The sequence below is a fragment of the Balaenoptera acutorostrata genome, chromosome 4 (assembly GCF_949987535.1).
Source record: "Balaenoptera acutorostrata chromosome 4, mBalAcu1.1, whole genome shotgun sequence".
In the NCBI taxonomy this organism is placed as follows: domain Eukaryota; kingdom Metazoa; phylum Chordata; class Mammalia; order Artiodactyla; family Balaenopteridae; genus Balaenoptera; species Balaenoptera acutorostrata.
The window spans coordinates 22819660-22840095 of record NC_080067.1 but is presented as its reverse complement, the minus strand read 5'-3'; the positions used below and the strand labels follow the sequence as shown (position 1 = coordinate 22840095).

Below are 20436 nucleotides of genomic sequence, written 5' to 3'. Positions count from 1 at the left end.
CTAGCTTTTTATGTTATAAGGCAAAGATCTTCACGTTATTGGTTAATAAATGTTAGCCATTTAGTCTGTAATGCATTTATATTACATTTACATTAATGTGTAATTCTGTAAATGCAATTTTAAGTTTATAATATTAAATTTAATATTTAATATTATATTTTTGGACCAGGTTGGCTAAAAGATTGAGTTGAAATAAAAGTTTAATGGGCATGTGCTTCTTTAGACATCTAACCTATCAACCTGAATCTTCAAAGTGGGCCAGGTCTCATTTCAGATCATTTGAAACGAACAATGAGGTAGAAATTCCAAAGGGCACCAAGAAACTTGGACTAAGCAAATGTTTGTTCTATTGATACTTTATTCCCTATCCCAAAAAATACTTAAGAGCCCTTAGCACCTATCTACAGTGGTTCCAGGTATTCTTTCTGACATTTTGTTCATACCTCTGACTTGAAGCTGTTAATGAAAACTGTGGTGTTTGAAAATCTTTGCCAAGAACTTTGGAATCTTGATTAAGAATTTCATGAAAGCAGAGGCTCCTGGGAAATGTGTGATTCTGCCACAAAGTTAACTTGTTATAGTACCTATTACTTTATCTTACCAAATAGCTAAAGCTTGAATGTATCTGAAATTACAATGCTATTAAGAGAAATCAGGAAACTTGAATAAGAAAGGTGCATTATTTTAAATGTTGAATTTTGGGCTGGAGCTGATTTTGGGCAAGAAAGCTGAATATGAGGAATGTTAGTTAAGAGAAAATCAGGAACAGATAGTAATTTAAAGAGACTTTTGAAGAGAAAGGATAGTAGAGGAGAACAGAGAGCTAGGAGTTGAACTATGGATTGGAAAAAAGAGGAGGCACTAGCCAAGGAATCAGAAGACCAGGAAACCAGGTAGGTTGTAGATGCCAGGAATTGTCTTAAAAAGGGGGGAAATAAGGTTTCAAGGAGGGGATGAGGATTGGGTGTGCCAAGAAAAAGAGGATGTGGTTGTGACCTGAAAGTGTAAATTCAGTTTGTTGTTATCGGTGAGATTCTTAAAAGCTAAGGAATAAGGTGGAAATGAAGGCGGGAGACTGCTTCTTTTGAGAAATGTGACAGTGAAAAGAAGGTTGATAGTATTGTAACTGGAGGGAGTAGTAGTACTGAAATTTTAAAAATGACCATGGAAACTGCTGAAAAACAGAAGCCAATGGCAAGATGTTGAAGGTATAAGACCCTAGGAAAGTGGTGGAAGGAGGAAATGGGAAGGGACGGCATATGTAGTCCAGGAAGAAAGACTAGCTTCGGAGGGAAGGGGAGAATGGGTTAATTTGGTGAGAATTTGAGAGGTCATGAACAGGGTGTGGTTACAGATATTTCAATACGGAGAGAATATCAAACCGGAATTGGAATTCCATAGCTTTGAACCCTGGAAACGATGATTTTATCTATTAGTATGGATTGGGACTGGCACCTTAACAAGGAAAGCTTCAATAGTCCTTGGGGAGATACGATAGAAAGTCAACCAAAGATGAGTGAAAAAAATTGTAAGTGGGAGTGCAGTCACAAATTCATACCAACCAGGTAGAATTGTGACTTCCTCCAGTGAAAACCCACACACCTGTGACCCTTGGGAGAGAAATCAGAAATAGGGGTAATCTACTGGAGACTGGCCGTTAAGACTATTAAAAGAGTTGAGCGATTCTAAGGCAATACAGAAATAGAGCTGGGTATAGTAACAGAGATTTAGTCATAAATGGGGCTGATGACCTGGGAGACTAAGGATTCACTTTTGTATTCAAAGTTGTGAGTGGGTGAAAGGTAGCAGCCACGGCCACAGAGAGGCGGGTGGAGAGTAGGGAAGAGGCGACATTCAGCGGCATATTTTGGTCATGATCTCACGTTAGTCAACTGTTTCCCTTTTGGCAGCTAAAAGGCTAGGATTTTCACGTCCATTTCACAGCTACTGACAGTAGTCCTAGGCTGTGGAAGGTGAAATCTGATTCCAAAGCAGAGGCTATGTTTTCCCAGTCTACCTACATTCTTGACTCACTAACTAGCCAATGCTGCCGCCTTATGCAAAGCCGGCACCACGGAGAGGATCTGCTTTACGGAGGCAGGGACGACGCCAATCGGCCTGCGGCGAGCAGTGTTGGGTCTAGATCGGCGGCGAGGGAGGTCCCAAACAGTTCTCGAAACCTTTTCGCCCGCGCCGGGGGAAGCGCCTCGTCAACAATAAGTCGCTAGTACAATGCTAAACTCTGAGGCCCTCGTCAAACCTAAGAGAGGCGGGAGCACAGTTTTGTGCCGCCACCCACTCGCGTTTCCGCAGAGCTCGTCCCGGGCGGGGGATGGGGGTAGCAGGAGCCGGGCGGGGCTGCGGGGAAGCGCCAGTCCCGCGACCCGGGGAGGGGCCTCGGTGAAGGGGCCGGGGGCGGGTTTCCCTCCCCGGTCTCGGAAAAGCTCCAAAAATGGCGGGCAGCAGCTCAGCTAGCGGGGCGCGCAGGCGCTGCCGCAGCCATCCTTCCGCCCGCCTCGGGCGGCCACGAACCGTCCACAGCGCCCTCACTGAGAGGTATCCGCCGCTCGCGATTGGCTGAGCTGGGCTAGCGCTCCGTGCGGGGGCCGGGCCGCCACGCAGCGGCCACGTTTCCCGCCCCGCTGGCGCGCGTGCGCCTAATCCCCACAGGAAAGCGTTTGCGCGCGTCCCCGCCGCGGCCGCCAGCTCGCGCCTCAGCTCCCTCCCCTTTCCGGGCAGGTCCGTCCCGTCAGCGAGGCAGTAAGCACGGCGGCCAGCAGAGGGCGGTCCGGACCCAAGTCTGCAGCGGCGCCATTGGCGTGTGGAAAATGCCACCAGATGGCGGGTTAGGATTGCAGCTCCGTTGAAGGCGCGGCCCCCGCTCCCGAACCCCCGGCGACCACCCCGTAACAACCCCCCCACATCGGGAATAACACACCGGAGACTTTTGGGGGGAAACTAGGTCGACGGCCGGCTGCGCCCGGATGGGCAGCTGAGGTGAGTGCGGGCGGCGGCGGCGGCGACGGCGGGGGGCGGGAAAGAGGGGGAATGCGGCGGCAGCGGCGCGGGGGCTGGAAGCGCCGATCCAAGATGGAGGCCGGGAGAGAGCGAGAGAGCGCGATCGGGGAGCGGGCGGGCCGGGCGCGGGCCCCGCGCGGGGGAGGGAGGCCGCGCGGGCCTGTGCGGGGCGCGGCGGTCGCCGGCCGTCCGGGAGCCGGGGGGAACGACTATGGGCGCGGAGGGCGCCCCGGAGCCCTGGTCGCTCCGCACCCCTCTCGCAGGCCCCGAAAATTGTGCCCCCGCCCGTTCAGGCACTACGGCGACGGGCGCGGAAGCCTTTGTGGCGCGCTCGGGCCCGCCGCCAAGCCCGCCCTCCGCCCCCCCGCCTGGACTCTCGGGACTCGCCCGCGCCCGGCGGGGCCGGGCCGAGGCGGGCTGGTGCGAATGCCGCCCGCCGCCCTGCGTTTCTGCGGTGTTTTAGCGGCGGTGGCGGCGTCACATGACAACGAGCTCGCCTCGGCGGAGGGGCCGGGGGGTCGCTCGGCGTGGCGGCCGGCCCAGGCCTCTTCTCGGTGGGGTGGAGCGGGGGGCTGGCGCTTGGGGCAGAGGGGACGTCGAAGCCGGGCTTTCCCGCTGTCTGCCCTCTCCGCCCCCGACGGAGGCCTCCTTGTGAAACGTGTCCAGGCCGGAGCACTGCCCCGCTAGTTTGCCAGCCCCCCGGGAGACGAGGCCAATAAAAGTTGTTTTCCCTCCTTTCTCGGGGTGGGGGGGGTGGTGGTGAAGAGCTGGGAAACTGGAGTGCCTGGAGTTGGACCTGGGCCTCGATTGGAGAGTGCAAACTGGGTGCTTCTTGTGTGCTGTAGGGACTAAGAAATTTTCAGGTTTTAGGATTGTCACGTCACCCCTTCCACCAACATTTGAAATTTTATCGATTTTCTTCACATTGCAGAGAATCGTGCCCCGGGCGTATAAATCATGGGATGGTTTTGGACGCTTATAGACTCAAAACGATGCTGTTTGTATGTGACGACAGCGAATTATTTGCTGTTAAAGTCGATGTTAAGATGATGAATATATGGTTTATTCCTTCTCGTGGTTGTGACTAGAAAGGACTTTATTTTGCATCTCTTAGCAAACATAGTGTTTATGAAAGTATTTGACTTGGCATAAAGAAAAGTTGTGTGATTTGTAACTTACGTGGAATTTGACTACACCTTTTAGATTTTCGTGTATCTTTTTAAGAAAATTGCAAATTCTGATGGTGAAGCACTTAGGAAAATACATATAACAGTGAAAATAAAAACAACCTGTGTATTGTATGATACATTGTACCACGTTCTCATATTTATAACGTACGAAATGTTCAGGCTAAAAAAATTTGCCCAACGGGGGAAATAGTGAAAGATTTGGAAAGGTTGTTTACTTGCTTTGTATTTTTGAGAATAGTTATAACACAAATTGTTTGCTATCTAAATAAAGTACTAGAAAACCGACAAGCGTTTTGCTAAAGTTTTTTCATTACATTTCAAAATGTACATTAAGTTTATTCAAATGGTCTACCCATGGTCATTTTTACAACCAAACTACTTTTGAGTGGAAATTTCTCAGTATCCACTTTAGTTTTGACCTTCTGACAAAGCTAAGGGGTATTTAAATAAATGTGAAATACGGGAAATTGTTATGTTACTAGGAATGCTTCCCTTGAAGACAGTATACAGGTACTGTTGGTTTGAATGGCTCTTTTAAAGCCTTAAGGGGGCTGTGGTAGGGGAGAGAGAGCCCTGGACTGAAGTTACTTTAAACATACCCTAGGTTTGTGATCTTTGGGGTGTCACTCTTCCAGCTTTTCTTTCCTCATCACTAAAATGAAGGTAATAAATTATATGGTAGTTGTATAACACGCTGTGTATGGAAAAGCCCTTCTTAATTATTAAAACTGTAAAAATTTATGTAATTTTGTAGTTTTAATCTTTTCCCTTGATTCTGGATCTGTATATCTTCATAATCAGTGCTGTGAGGAGATACAGTGCACTCTGGAGAAAAAGATGTCTCTTCCCCCTTTTTATCCTTTTCTGCTTTGTCCTATGTTGATGGAGTGTATTAGTTTTCTTTTTATGTGTAGCAAAGTACCACACATTTACTAGCTTAAACGGCACCCATTTATTAGCTCGCAGTTTCTGTAGGTGAGAAATCTGGGTACTTTGGGCTCTCTGTTCAGCATCTCACCAGGCTAAAATCAAGGTGGTAGCTGTGGCTGCAGTTCTCATCTGAGGCTCAGGACCTTCTTCCATGCTCACTACTTGTTGGCAGAATTTCCTTGTGGCTGTATGACTGATGTTGCCATCTTCTTTCTAGCTGTTGGCCAAGGACCTTTCTCAGTTCCTTACCACATGTTCACATAGGCATTTCACATCATGGCTGTTTGCTTTCATCCAGCAAGCAGAAGTCAGTTGCTCTAGCTTATTCTGTCTCTGTCCTTTGGACTCCCTTTTAAGACCCCTTTTTAAAGCTGATCTGATTTGGTCAGACCCACTCAGGAAGATCTCCTTTTTGGTGAACTCAACTGATTAGTGAACTTAAATACATATGCAAAAATCTATTTGCCATGTAACAATCACAGGAGAGATGTTCTATTATATTTACAGGTCTCTCCCACACTCAAGGGGAGGGTTATATACTAGGGTGTGGGTCATTGTGGGTTGTTAGAATTTTGCTTGCCATGGGGAAAGAAGTATCTTTACAGTTGCTTCTTTAGAATCTGGATGTACAAGAAGAGCACATAGGCAGAGCAGTATAACCCCACCTGGTAAGTTTACTCATACTGGTTTTGTCTTCATGCTTTTTCCTTTTTGTATTTCATGGTACCTCAGTTAAAGTGCATCCCTCTATAAAAGCATTTTATTGCATTTAGAGGAAATTAAAAATAAAAGTTAAAAAGTTAAGTAAAAAGAAAAAAGGCAATAGAGATTATCTAATTCTCATTATTGTTTGATACCTATTGTTTTACTCATTTTAGGGATGAGACTGAATCTCAGGGAAGTTAAGAAATTTAAATGCCTAAGATCACACTCTTATTAAGTGACAGGTAGATTCATAAACTCATTACACCAGACATTTGCTGTGGTGTGATTGGTCCAGCAACTTTTGAAGAGGGAATTATGAAAAAGAATAGTTATTTAAAATAGAGTAGGGATATTATTGGTGGACAAAGAGGGTAGCAGAAATTGGTCATGGTATGCGGGAGGTTTAATAGTCCAAGAAGCAAAATACCTTCAAGAGGAGGCAATTAGGACAGTTTTAGTTAAGAATAACAAGATTTAGAGACTATAACCAGGAGTTAAAATTGTTTGGGAGATACAGCTTAATTTCTTAATAGAGAGGTAATATAGTAAGCACTTGGAAAATCTTTGTTAGCTGAATTAAAATATGAATCTCTAGAATTTAGATGATTCTTGGTACTGTGACGCTCTGTAGGGAAGAGTAGGAAGCAGAGACCTAAGAGGATGCTCTTGCATAAGCCCAAGAAAGAGATGATTCTTGAGGTGGGAATTAGGATGTATCTACAGAGAAGGAGGGATCAGTTTTCTGTCATTTTGGTAGTCAAGAGGATAGGATCCCAACTTCCTATGTTCTAGTGCTGAGAGAAACCTTGTCTTATTGACAAATGTGATTCTTTTTAAGTGAGCTTTAAGTAGGTCATAGACCAGTTCGTTTTATAGAATCCTTTTTTTGTTTCACTCCTTATTTCTTCTTTCAGGTTTCTTCTCCCTCTTCTAATTCTTTAAGCCAGTTAGTGCTTAATGGACATCTCAATCCTACCTTCTTTGTAAGATACATCTTTAGTACTGTGGGCCTAAATGATGTACCAGTTAGTTGCCCAAATTTCTCTAAGGAGTTTTGCTGTAATTAAACAGCTCTAGAGGTGGCTTTTAACTTGCTAGAAGCTCAAAGTTACAAAAACATTTTATGTTGTGACCCAGTACAAACACACACACCATGGAAATAATGTCTAACCTTTATGTGGTACACGCTGAGTTTTTAATTTTTTCTTTTTTTTAAATTAAGAATGCTGGTTGCAACTCACCTATGTGGTATCATGACTTACAGCAACCCACAGCTGAATTATAATCTCATTGGTAATTGGGAGAGTGCAAAGTAGAACCATAAGAAGAAATCATTTCACTTCTATCAGATTGGCAAACATTAAAAATTCTGATAATATCAAGTGTTAATGAGAATGTGGGGAAATTAGACTCCCACTTTTGGAGGGACATAGTCATTTTGCAAAAGAAAATGACTTTTGTAGTAAGTTGAAGAATACATGTACCATAAACCTAGCAATTATACTTATGTCTTTATATTTCTGATGAGAGATATTCTTGTATGTTGGGGTAGGTGAACAAAAATATTTGCAGTAGCCAAATTTAGCAACAAAGTGCTCATCATTCTACCACAGGTTTTCAAACACCAGTGGTGGTTTTCAAATGTTCATCTTGATGCCTAGGATAACCTCACTTGATTACAGTGTATTATCCTTTTTATGTTTAATATTTTGTTAGGGCTTGAGGGTATTTCTTCATCAGGGATATTATTTTGTAGTTTTCTTTGGTTGTGATATTTTTTTCAGGTTTCAGTATTAGGATTATGATGGCCTCATAAGATAAGCTGGGGAGGTGTTCCCTCTACTGACTGAAAGACTGTGCAATATTCCTTGACTGTTTGGTAGAATTCATCAGTGATACCATTTGAACTTAAATTTTTTTTTTTTTTTTGTGGGAAGACTTTTGGTAAATTCAAATTCAATTTTTTACTAGACATAGGGTTATTCAGATTTTGTTTCATCTTATGGTAGTTTTGTTGTATTTTTAAAGGAATTTGTTGACATTAGTTGTTTATACGATTCCCTTGTTATCCTTCGATTGCTTGTAGGATTTGTAGTGATATCTCTTTAATTTCTGGTGTTGTTAATGTGTTCTTTCTTTCTTTTCTTGACCAGTCTAATTCTTGGTTTATCTATTTGTATCTCTTTTCAAAAATAACATTGCTAATTTTCTCCATTTGTCTTTTCTCTCTCGTTTGTTTCTGTTCTTTATAATTTTTTTCCCCCATGTATTTTGCTTTTCTTTTTCTAGCTTATTAAAGTGGTCATAGATTTCAGACATTTCTTGTTTTCTAATGTAAGCATTCAAAGCTATAGATTTTCCTCCAAGCACTGCAATATCCCACAGATTTTGATATTTTTATTATCTTCTAGTTTGAAATAGCTTCTGATTTGCTTTGTGATTTCTTTGTTGACCCACGGATTATTTAAAAGTGTGTTGTTTAATTTTCATGTATTTGGGATTATTTTAGATATCTTGTTATTGATTTCCAACTTAATTTTATTTTGAGGTCTTGAGATATATTCTGTATGATTTTAATCTCTTTAAATGTACTGAACCTTGTTTTATGGTTCATCATATGGTTTATCTTGGTAAATGTACCTTTCACACTTGAAAGAATATGTATTCTGCAGTTGTTGGGTGTACTATTCTGTAAATACCAATTAGATTAAGGTGCTTTGGTAGCATTTTTCAAATCATTCATGTCTTGGGTTTTGTTTTATTTGTTTGTTTTGTTTTTTTAGTATAGTTCTATTCAGTTGCTGAGAGGAATGTTAAAATATCCAACTGTGACTGTGGAATTATCTGTTTCTCCCTTAATTCTGTTAATTTTGGCCTCGTGTATTTTGAAGCTCTGTTATTAGGCACATAGAATTTATGATTATTAGGTCTTTCTGATGAATTGGGCTTTATGAAATGTCCCTCTTTATCCCTGGTAATAGTCTTTGTCTTAAAATCTGCTTTTTCTGATATTAATATAGCCACTCCAACTTTCTTGAGCTTACTGTTTCTGTAGTGTATTTTCTTCCATCCATTTACTTAAAACTCTTTTTTCCTTTGTATTTAAAATGTGCCTCTTGAAGGCAGCATATAGTTGAGTTTTGCATTTTTTATCCTTTCTGACAGTATGGAAGTGGAATCTGTCAGTTATAATAAACATTGATTATGTGCTAATGCCTGTCAAGAACTGAAAGTTCTGAGATTTTACCCTACTTGCAGGCTAAGTTAATCTGCTACAGTTTAATGGAGTCATGAGACTCCTTGGTCAGAGATGAAGAACAGTGCATTACAGCAATAGCAGTAGCCACAGCTACTAGTGTCAGATCTTGGAGCCCCAGTTTGTACACGGTAGAGTGAAGATGTGACACTCGCACATGCATTGGGTTGTGTTAGAGGAGGGGAATCCCAAGCTTAGAGAAACTGGAATCTTTATAATGGGTTGTAAGCATACCTCTCCTTTTCTCTGAGGGAGATGCTATTTCTCTTTTCCAAGATTCTACAAATATACTTGAAAAGATTGGATCAAAGGCAGTCGGTGCCTCTGTTTTCAAGATAGGCAGAAAAACAAGAGACCCATGGAGAATTGTCTTTCAAAACTGCCCAGTGAATTTTCTCAATTTCCTCTATGTTATTAGCTTAGATTTTTCTTTTATTTCTTACATGGCCCCAACCTAGCTTTCCAGCTCTGTCTCTGCACTGTACTTCTCTGTAGGTTTTATGCTCTCACCAATTAGATTACATACTTATATTCCCCCCCCCCCCCCACCCCATGTCTTTGTTCTGGGGTATAATGTGTGTGTAAGAAACACTCATTGAGTGTTTACTGTGTACCAGTAAATATTTTACAGTAACCCTGTGAGGAAGTTGTTATTATTATGTTGCTGTTATCTGTTTTACAGGTTAGATTAAACTTATTTAATCTTAAATTAACTAAATTAAGTTTATTAGATTTGCTTAAACCTCTCAAGTTTGTGATGAGGGAGGGACACATTGTAGAGAAGTTTTTGGAGTACTCTGTTTCTTGATGTTAGTTGTAGTTACATGGAGTGTTCACTTGATAATTCTTTAAACTGTTATCTAGATTTTATGTATTATGCTGTATAATTGATATAGCTCACAAAGAAAAGAAAAACAAAAAACAAACACTGAGTTGTAGAATCTGTGTAAAATCTTTCCTGATAACTTCAGCCAACAGTTATCACCGTCTTTGTATTTTCATTTACTGCAAATGCATTATTGCATTTATTGTTGGCACCATAAGATTTGGTAAGTGGTGGTGTTCATAAGGCACGGTATTATGTAGACTAATTGTTCCAAGGCCAGACAACTAATAAATGAGAGAGCCAGGATTTAAACCCAGACTTACTTTCAGAACCCACACTCTAAATCTTTTAAAAGGGCATTTTTATCTCAGCCTTATTTATGCTTTTTGTAATCTTTTGCATTTTGAAGTTTATTTTACAGAGATTTGGTTTTCTTTCTTTTTCTATCATATAACAGTCATGAGGTCTTGAGTAGAACATTTAATTTCTAGAGGCCTTAGTTGTCTTATCTCTGTGATGGGAATCCAGTTAAGATTCTTTCAGCAAATATTAATATGAGTGCTTACTTCATGACTAGTAGTGAGTATACAAAGTTGTTAAATACATAGACTTTGCTTTTAAACAGCTTCTGTTTTATGGGGAGAGATTAAAAACCAAAACCAAACCCCAAAGCAACAAAACAAACAAATAGGGATACTACCTGAAATGTTGTGAGGACGTTAGGTTCAGGATACTTTGGCAGCATAAAGTGCAGAGGTAAGAGGACAAGCCCTTCTCCTTGTCAGGTCCCCCCAAATGATAGATTATTTTTAATGGGTCAGGAAGAGTCGGAAGAGTTTTTCAGGGTAGTCCCTTTATTTTCTAATTGAGATAACAATACTTAAGTATTACCTGTATTATTTTTAGGCTCTCTGACAAGATTTCTCTTCATAATTGTTGAGTTGGTTTAAAGGTTCAGGTAGAGGTTTGAGACACCACTGCTTGTCTCCTCAATCTTAGGCAGAAAAAAAGTTTTATACATAGTCGAGCATGAACATGACCTGATTGTCTCTTTTGAGGTACCTGATTCCCTCTGTTATTCTAAAGCTCTGTCGATTCTATTATATCATGTTATTATTTTTTCTTATTTCATTTAGAGTACTGAGAGGTAGGTTTTCTCTGTTCTCTAGTAGAGATAGTACAAGGTAGCATATGTGCAGAAATTCTTACAACAGAATGCAAGATACAAAAGCTAAAGAATATCTTAAGCTGTGTTCTGCTTTATTTTTAAAGCGTAAATTAACTTTCAGTAAGAAAATGCCTTACCTTGTACTGTTAGGGATAGTTAAAAAGTTTGTATGTTCACAGATGAAGGAAGCATTATCACATGATTAAGGGCTAAGAAAGCCATTATATATTGTCCAAGAGAGTTCCTGACACCTGAGTTACACAGCCTGTGTCAAATTCTAACTCAGCTCCTTCCTAGGCATGTAAACTTGGGCAAATTCTTTAACCTCTCTAAATCTCAGTTTTTCACCTGTATAATGGAAGTAATAAAAGCATGTCTCATGGATTGCTGTGTCAGTTAAAAAGTTAGCTCTTAACTATTAGACTATGTTGCATTGTAGATAAATCCAAAAGACATTAATCTTAAATTTAAAAGGTGAATAAAATTATAATCCAGATAAGTCATAAGATTACTTTCCAGAAGCAAATAATTTTAATTAATTGGTTCTTATTAGCACATAAAGCTAGTTTAATAATAAACTATTAATGAGAGAGGTCAGAGGATGAGGTATTCAGGTTAATAGGTGAGAGTTATAGCCAGAGTTTTCTGCTTATTGTTAAAAGTATTTTAAAAATCAGGCTCTTTTTTTCTTTAGAAAGTACTGTATCTTGGAAAGCCATTGTAATGCTTCCTTGGTAATTGAGAAAATTTGAAGACTGTATCAGGATTTTTATTTACGAATATTAGCTTTGCATGTATAATTTTGGAAACAAAGAGACTTAGGAATGAATCTTTACCAAAAGCAAAACGTAATCTTGAAAGTTACCTCTTTAAGTTCCTAGACAAAGTAAGATGGTTAGATGGCTGCTTTTCCTCTCATAAAAATGGGGTAGAGGGAACAAAACCTGGGTTAATCTGAGTTTTTTAAAAAAGTTTTGGATATTTATTATTTTATTTTATAAATGTAAAGGGAGTGTGATATAGGAGAGAGAAAACTAGTATAGGGCCAGTGACTTGAGTTTTACTTACAGCTTTACCACTAACTGGCTGTGTGTCTTTGAGTCACTGCTTCTCTGAGCCTCAATTTCTTCGTTGTAAAATTAGTTTCCAAGATTCCTGTAAATTTTTTAGTCCGTGTTGAAATAATCAGGAAATAGTTCTGAATCAGGTAATGCAAAGTTTTTGATTTTAAAGACTTTAGTTTTGAAAAACCCAAGTGTGTTATCAGCAGGCCCTTTTGTCTCATCTTCCAACAGGTTATTAGAATAATTCATGCTTTCCCCTAGCTGATTAGTGTACAGACCAAATATGTTAATATTTAGATAGTATTTATGGTTTTTGGTTCCAGCTATGGGTGTGTGTTTGCTTCTTTATTTGGTGAGAAAGAGATAGATTAGCAAGTGTCTTCATATAATTTTAGTCATTGTGAGTCATTCAAACATTTATTGAACATCTACAGTGAGCCATACACTGTGGGTATAAAAACATTAAAGCACAGTTCTTGTTTTCCTGATGTACAGAGAAGGCGATTCAAGACTCAGAACTTAGGTGTGATAATAACCTTCTCCAAAAATCCTTTCCAGACAGCCTTATTGCCCCTTCCTCCCATCGTCTCTCCCTTTCTCAAATCCAGGATCGATCTAAGGGCTCTTCCTTTGTGTTTTAGTGGTAGGCTGTGCCAGGGCTGCCATGACTGGTTGTGGAATTGGTGGTGCTCTGCATAAAGGTGTCATGGCCAAGGGGCTAGGTGGGGGCTGAAATCCAGGTTTCATTCTGCTTGACCAACTGTCCGTTTGCTTTTTCAGCATTTTCTAATTCGCCTGCCCAAAGGAGGCCTTTTCCCCCAATTCTTGCAAAACAGTCTGTATATGGTAGCAGATATCTAACCTGTGCGTTAGTATACCATTAAGAATATTCTGTAGTGTGTTTTTTTTGGCAGATAAGTTTTATAGTAGGTAGTAAATGCCTTGAGGTGGTTTGTTGAAGTGAGCAAATGCTTTCTGAAGGCAAATTCGTATATAAGTTTTGAAAGAAAAGTGAAAGTTAGCCAAGCAAGAGTGGGATGATGGAGATGGGAATGGCATTTCAGGTGAATATACAGGGACAATGTAGTGATGTAGTCTAGAACCCAGTGGTTCTTAAATTGTGCTCCCTGCCTCAGCAGTATTAACATTACCTGAGAACTTGTTAGAAATACAAGTTCTTGGTCCTCACCCCAGTCCAACTGAATCAGAAATTCTTGAGATAGAGACCAGCAATTTGTGTTTTAACAGTGATTCTAATACAGGCTGAAGTTTGAGAGCCACTACTATAGCCCACTTCTTGAGGAAGCATTATTTGAGTGTGTGTGAAGAGCTTGGGGTTACCTATAGAGGAGTGATTAAAATATAGAGCTGTAAGCAGTGACCAGAGTGCCTAGTGTGCCAAACTAGAGTTTGAACTTTGTCCTTAGGCCAGTGGCTGCACATTAGAATCACCTGGGAGCTTTAAAAATATACCAAAGAATGGTTGGGATCTACCCCAGACCAACTTGACATCAAATCTCTGATTTTCTGATGCACAGAGGGTTCTGAAGTACATAACTGTCAGAACTTGGTTACTGATTATAATAGTACACATGTTTATTGAGAATGTGTCAAATACTATGTCGAGTAGCATGATAATAAACACAGCTATCTTACAGAGGTATTACTCACATTTCACAGAGGAGGTAAAGTACCTTTTCCCAATATTACCTAGCTAGGAAGCGGTGGGTTTGAGTCCAGATTTTTATAACTCTAAAGTCTAATCTCCTAAGCAACTTTTTTTTTTAAACCTGGAGTTCATAAACTTAGATGGGAAAATAATATTTTCATTTTCCCTAACCTCTAAGTGAGATTTAGCATTTTCTTCAACTTTGAATGTAGGCAGCAAATCACAGTTGTATGAGCATTGCTGTAACTTTGTTACCAATAGAAATCAGAAATATTTTCATATTAAATTACAGATGTTGCAGATATCTCAAAATATCTTTTATCCTAATCAGTGCTTTAAAATTGGGCTGTTAGACCCCCCTCTAGATCTTTTATTTACTGTGTTAAAGAAGCACATACAATACTGTATCACAAATTTTTTTTGATATGTTGATCATTATATTTGAATATAATTAATAACAAATTCCTTTTCTAAGTATGGTAGCCTTTGCAGAGAGTGTTTAGTAGAGCAAGGTAGACAGGAAATAAAAAATTTGTTTTGTTATCTTGTCGAATAGAGATCCTTAAAAAAGTCTCTCTTTTCTTCACTTCTCTTTTATTTGACTTGTTAAATAGACCAAAACCCAAGTTCTTTGTTACCTGTCAAAGTTATTAGATTAAAAACTACTTTGGGTTTAGAGTGTTTTTTTCCTAAGCACTTCTTAAAAAATTAGAGAAGATATGCATTATCTCATCAGGCATTCTAACTATCCTGTAGTCTGTTATAGTGCTGTTTAATAGAACTTTCTGCAATGATGGAAATGTTTTGTATATGTGCTACCCAGTATGGCAGCTGTTAACCATAATGATGCAAAGAAGCAAAATAACAATAACATTAATAGTTAACATTAATAACATTAATAGTTAACAGTATTGGTAACATTAATAGTTAACAGTATTCTCTGTATACCAGGCACTGTTTAAGCATTTTACATACATTAACTTATGTGATCCTTACAACAACCCCATGAGGTGGGTAGTATTGTTAAGTCTTAGTTTACAGATGAGGAAACTGAGGCATGGAGAAGTTAAGTGATTTTCCAGAGTTCACGTAGCTAATAATTAGCAGAACTGGGATTCAGACCCTGGCAGTCTGGCTGCCTTTATGTTTCCTTTGTAATATATTGCTTTACCACTTTCCTCAGACCTCCCACCCCAAATGAATATACAGAATGCTGTCAGAAACAGTATATTAAAAAGGAATTTAAGATAAATCATGTTGTTCTAATTATTAGCTAAAAGTTGTGCAGTTTCCTATAAGGAGACTTGTATTTGTATTAGATGTATTAGGTATTTTTAGTAACCAACACTGATATTGTTAAACAGTAATTTATATTTTTCCTGAGTTTAATTTAAAGCTGGGTTCAGAAATCGAATATTCATATGGTTATTTTGTTTACTGAAGCTAATTGAAGTATAATTCTGAAGTCATTTTATGATAAATTGGCTTTGGTTAACGGATATTTTGCTTTCCTCAGTCAACATACATATATGAATGACTAACCTGTGTTACACCTAGTATGGTATGTTATGTTCCTGGAGGCCTGGAAGGGGAGAGGTATCTCTTAGGTACAAAATTACATTCTTACTGTATTCAGGGCGAGCTGGTGGTAGAGTGATATTAAAAGGGGCAAGAGAACTGTCATTTTTCAGTTATCTGTATAGGTGTTGTGCTTGGTGCTTTACATACAAAGCCATCAGTTATTGAATACAGGTTGTTTACCACACCCATCCAAGTGCTTTAGATTCATTACATATGTCATTTAATCTGCACCCAGTGCTTCAGAGAACATGATGACGACAAAGATACTTTATGGATGAGGGCTTTGTTAGTCTCTTCCTCTCCCCTCCCCTCTCCTCCCTCCACTTCAAGGGAATGATCATAAATATAGGTGGGGAATGAGAAGGGGGTGGAGCTGAAGTTATTGATACCAACTTATCTAGTATTTAAGGTTCTCGAGTTAATAAATTTGTTCATTTCATTTTGCCTAGATGCTGGAAATAAGGCAGACAAGGTATTTGTCCTCATGTGAGAGACAGTCAATAATCAGGTAAACAAAATAACCATACACTGTGTTAAAAGCTGTAAAGGGAACAAGTGAGGTACTGTGATGGGTAATAATGAGATGCTAAACAGAGTCAGGAAAGGCATCTTCGAGGATGTTAAACTTAAGCTGAGCTTGCACATAACCTGGCAAGAATGATTCAGGCACAAGGAAGAGCAAAGGCAAAATCTCTATAGCAGAAATGGCTGTGGTATTTTAGGAACTGAAAGGTCGTTATGGAGGGAGCATAATGCAGGAAGAATATAGTGGCTTCACCTGAGGTTAGAGGGGTAGGCCAGAGTCTGGATTACATAGGATACGTTTGGGTGAGCAAGGCTCTAAGGACTGCAGATTTTATTATAAGTAAAATGAGAAATCACTGGAGAGTTTTAAGCAGAGAAACATTTAAGAAACATCCCTCTAGCTCGGTGATTCTCAACTGTGGGTTATGTATTTTGTTTCCAAGGGGACATTTGGCAATCTGCAGACACTTTCAATTGCCACAGCTGGGGGTGATGGTGTATGCTACTGGCATTAGTGGGTAGAGACCAGGGTTGTGGCTAAATATTCTGCAATAGTACAGGACAGGGCTTCCCTGGTGGCGCAGTGGTTGAGAATCTGCCTGCCAATGCAGGGGACACGGGTTCGAGCCCTGGTCTGGGAAGATCCCACATGCCGCGGAGCAACTAGGCCCGTGAGCCACAACTACTGAGCCTGCGCGTCTGGAGCCTGTGCTCCGCAACAAGAGAGGCCACGATAGTGAGAGGCCCATGCACCGCGATGAAGAGTGGCCCCCGCTTGCCACAACTAGAGAAAGCCCTCACACAGAAGACCCACCATAGCAATCAATCAATCAATAAATATTTAAAAAAAAAAGAAAAATACCCCCAGAGTTGTGGGTTTATTTATAATAGTACAGGACACGCTTCCTCCAGCAAAGTATTGTTGGCCCAGAATGTCAACGGTGCCAAGGTTGAGACACCTCTAGCTGAGGTGTGAATGTTGGATTGTGCTGGGGGTGGAATGGAAGAGGGGAGGGTTAGGTCGTTGCAGTGTTCAGGTGATGGTGCCTGGGCTGTGGTTGCAATAGAGGTAATAATGAGAAGTGTTGTGATCCTTTATGTGTTTTGGAAGTGACGAGTCAAGAATGTTCTCCAGGTTTCTAACTTTAAAAACTGAGTGAATGGTGGTGCCATCCTAAGATGGTAAAGAGCAGGAATGAAGGGTTCTAATTTTTAAAATCTTATTTCATGGGACCTGAGTTGCCGTTAAGAGACGGCACAGCACTATTTTATGTACAATAATAAGGAACATGCCGTATGCCTGTGCAGTCTATAATTGGTCATAGCAGCCACTCATTGCTTTGAAATCTTCTATCCCCAGAGACTTGACAGTTTCTTCTGCCTTCATTTGCATTGCTTGGCATGTGATAGGCTGTCCTTTGGCATGTATCTCAGTAACAAAGCATAATACAACTTCATCTACTTGTGGCTGTTCTCATATCCCATAAATCACTTTATCGTTGCTTTGCGAGAAAACATGGAATTGGGATTATTACTAGCAATAATGAAATTTGATTTGCTAATCTCAATTTTTGTACCTTTTGTACACAGTAACTTTTCAATGTCAAGACATTTTAAAGGTAGTTAAACTCAACATGCATGAAACTAACAATGCAGATAACAGTTTATGACAAGGTGAACAGCTATGTCTGAGTTATGGATGAACAATGACAGCTAAGTTTAATTACTCTGTCCAGCACAATTATAAAATGCCATTGATTGTGAGATGCATCTTTACCTCAGAAATGTTAAAATAGGGGAAAATGTATATATTAGAGTGGGTGAAATACAGTAGATGGTGAGAAGCATCCCATACCAGCCCATTAAATGTATGATATGGGTTGAAATGGATTGATAGCACTACTGATGGTCCTAGTGTTAATAGTATAAATGGTTTCTGTGTATGGAAGCTCACCTTTTAGAGATCACTGGCAGGTGAAAATTTGCATTTGCAACGAGCTGTTTAGACAGTGGTAGAATTTGTTGAAAGAATGGATACAGAGGGTGACAAGTAAGAAATAGTTCTTAGGCAATATTGTAGAAGCTAAGTGATGAAATTAAAGCAATGAAACTCCATGTGTATGTGTGTTTTGAGGCTGTATGCCAGTACTAGCAGCACAGTTTTACAGAGTAGAGGTATAGGCAAATACGTCTTAATTTTGGCTAGAGAACCTAGCTGCCGTTTTTTTCACATTGCACTATAATTTCTAGTTTAACTTACATAGCTTTGGTAAACAGTTTGCTAACAGTTTTGCTGCATCGTATTAAGAGGACAGTAACTATCACCTAAAACAGATACTGAAAGTTTATTAACCAAAACAAAGTTCCTGTGTGTATAAATGGTGTGTGTGCACATGTATGTTAGTAATGTTTCTTTGACATGCAAAAACCAAATCTCTTACTACCACCACGCTTCACGAAAACAGCTGTGGCTCTTTAGTCCAAACTGTAGCCAGGCATCTCAGAAACATCAGGTATTCCTGTGAGGTCTGATAGTGATTCTCCGCCTCATCCCCCAGCTAATAACCATATTGGTTAAGTTGCAGATACCCTACTATGACTTTATCTTACTTGTTTGGCACTTAATTAATACTGTTTGTATTGTGATAAACTGATAATTCACATGTGGCTTTCTTTTCTATACTGTGAAGTGTCTTCAGGGTAGGAACATGTTGCTTTTGTGTGCTCCGTAGCAGCAGAGCAAGCACATTGCTGGGCAAAATAATAGACACTCAATAAATGGTACTTAAATTCAACCAAATTAAATAATTTAGATTCATATCATATACTAAGTTTGATTGTTATACTTTAAGCCTTTTTATTAGAGATTATTTCATTACAGCTTCAGATGTGCTGAAAACATCATTCTTTGCTGAGATTAATGCCTTTACTATGCTGTTTGTTCCTAAATCTTTCCAGCCACCTTTTTCCTGTTGACTTTGTTACTACATTCATTTATTACATATTGTTACTGACCAGTTTCACTTTAAGGTCAAGCTAGACAGAGCTTGGAAATAGAAAATAATTCTTTTGTCATATGACCTCACTTTAAACAGATACACACACACTATTAAAGGGTGGTATACTGATGTATGGGGTGACTGATATGCTTACAGTAAGAATTTTGGTAAAGGTTCATTGATTCACTAAGAAATTTGGAAACTTCCTTAGTTAAACTATCATTGGAAAACAAATCTTTGGATTTACATAGAAATGTTGAGGAACATATAAATTTGCAGTTATAATACTTTAAGCATTTGACCTTTTCCATTTGGAACCTTTCTAGTTCCTCTAAAAAAGGAAATTTGAATTGTTAGGCAGGCATTCCATTTTCTAAAATAATAAGAAAAAATGGTGCTTTGCTGTAAAAGACCTATTCATGAATTTCTGCATATGTTGTTGAATTTTTTGATTTCTTTTTGAACATAGACATTGACAGTTTCTTTTCAATCTTATAGAGCCTTCTAGTCCTTTGACACCTCTTTTGTCCCCTTCCTGCCTTAATTTTCTTAGGTAGCTTGGAACCTTATGTAACTTTTGGAATATGCTGAGCTGCTTTGCACTTTTGTCTCTTCATTGCATCTGTCTAACTGATACTCAGCCACAGATCAGTTAATCTTTTTCATTTCTGTGTACCTGGCTCTGACCTGCCGAGCACATCTGGAGAAAACCTTAACTTTGCAGACTGGAGCCACTAAATATTCATGCTCACCAATCTTAATTGGACCCTCAACATTACCCAGTAATTCTTCTTTTTTTCATAGTTAGTTCTTTCTCATTTCTCATAGCAGTTATTTAAAAATTTCTACTCTCTTGTAGCCCCCTTACCTAACCACTTACCCTCTCTTTCTCAGTAGACGACCTTATCTATTCATTGATAAACTTGGATTTAATTGCTATTTTATTTTTGGAAGATGTTGAAATGATTGAAGTGAGGCTAGGATAGAGATTACTCTGACATTTGTTTGCTATGCCCAACCCTTGAAAGCATACAGCAAACTAAGAAATTTTAGAACAAAATTTGAAATATGTATCTCTGTAATAATTTTGGTTGAATCTACTGTGGGCTAATTTTAGTATAAAATCACTTTTCCAGTTATACTTACATTCTTGGAGTAGTCTTATGTTTTGAAATTTAAGATTAAAAGACGTTCTTCTGTGTTGTGTTAAAGGTTCCAAATAAATATCTTATGCCAGCTTTAAAAATTGCCATGTAACATGTTAATACATAAAGTACACTGCTCATAAGTTTGATGAAGTTTTACCATGTAACCACCTCCCAGATCAAGATCTAAAACATTTCTAGCACCCCCAAAAGGTTCTCTTCTCAGTTATTTCTCTCTCCCCTCCCCCAACCTATTCCAGCTTTTGTAGCCATCAGTTAATTGTACTTTGGCTTCTTTTGCTCAACATGATGTTTGTGAGATTCATCCATATTGTGGCATGTACCCACAGTTCCTTTTTT

At 39.4% G+C, this 20436-nt stretch overlaps 1 protein-coding gene across 1 annotated transcript in view; it reads left to right on the top strand.

Annotated features, from left to right (window-relative positions):
* The first annotated feature begins 2767 nt into the window (after nucleotides 1-2767).
* STAG1 (STAG1 cohesin complex component) overlaps nucleotides 2768-20436 on the top strand; it is a 434186-nt gene continuing 416517 nt past the window's right edge. The window contains exon 1 of the mRNA XM_057545017.1: nucleotides 2768-2997. The gene's annotated coding sequence lies outside the window, so the exon portion shown is untranslated. The remainder of the gene's footprint in view (nucleotides 2998-20436) is intronic.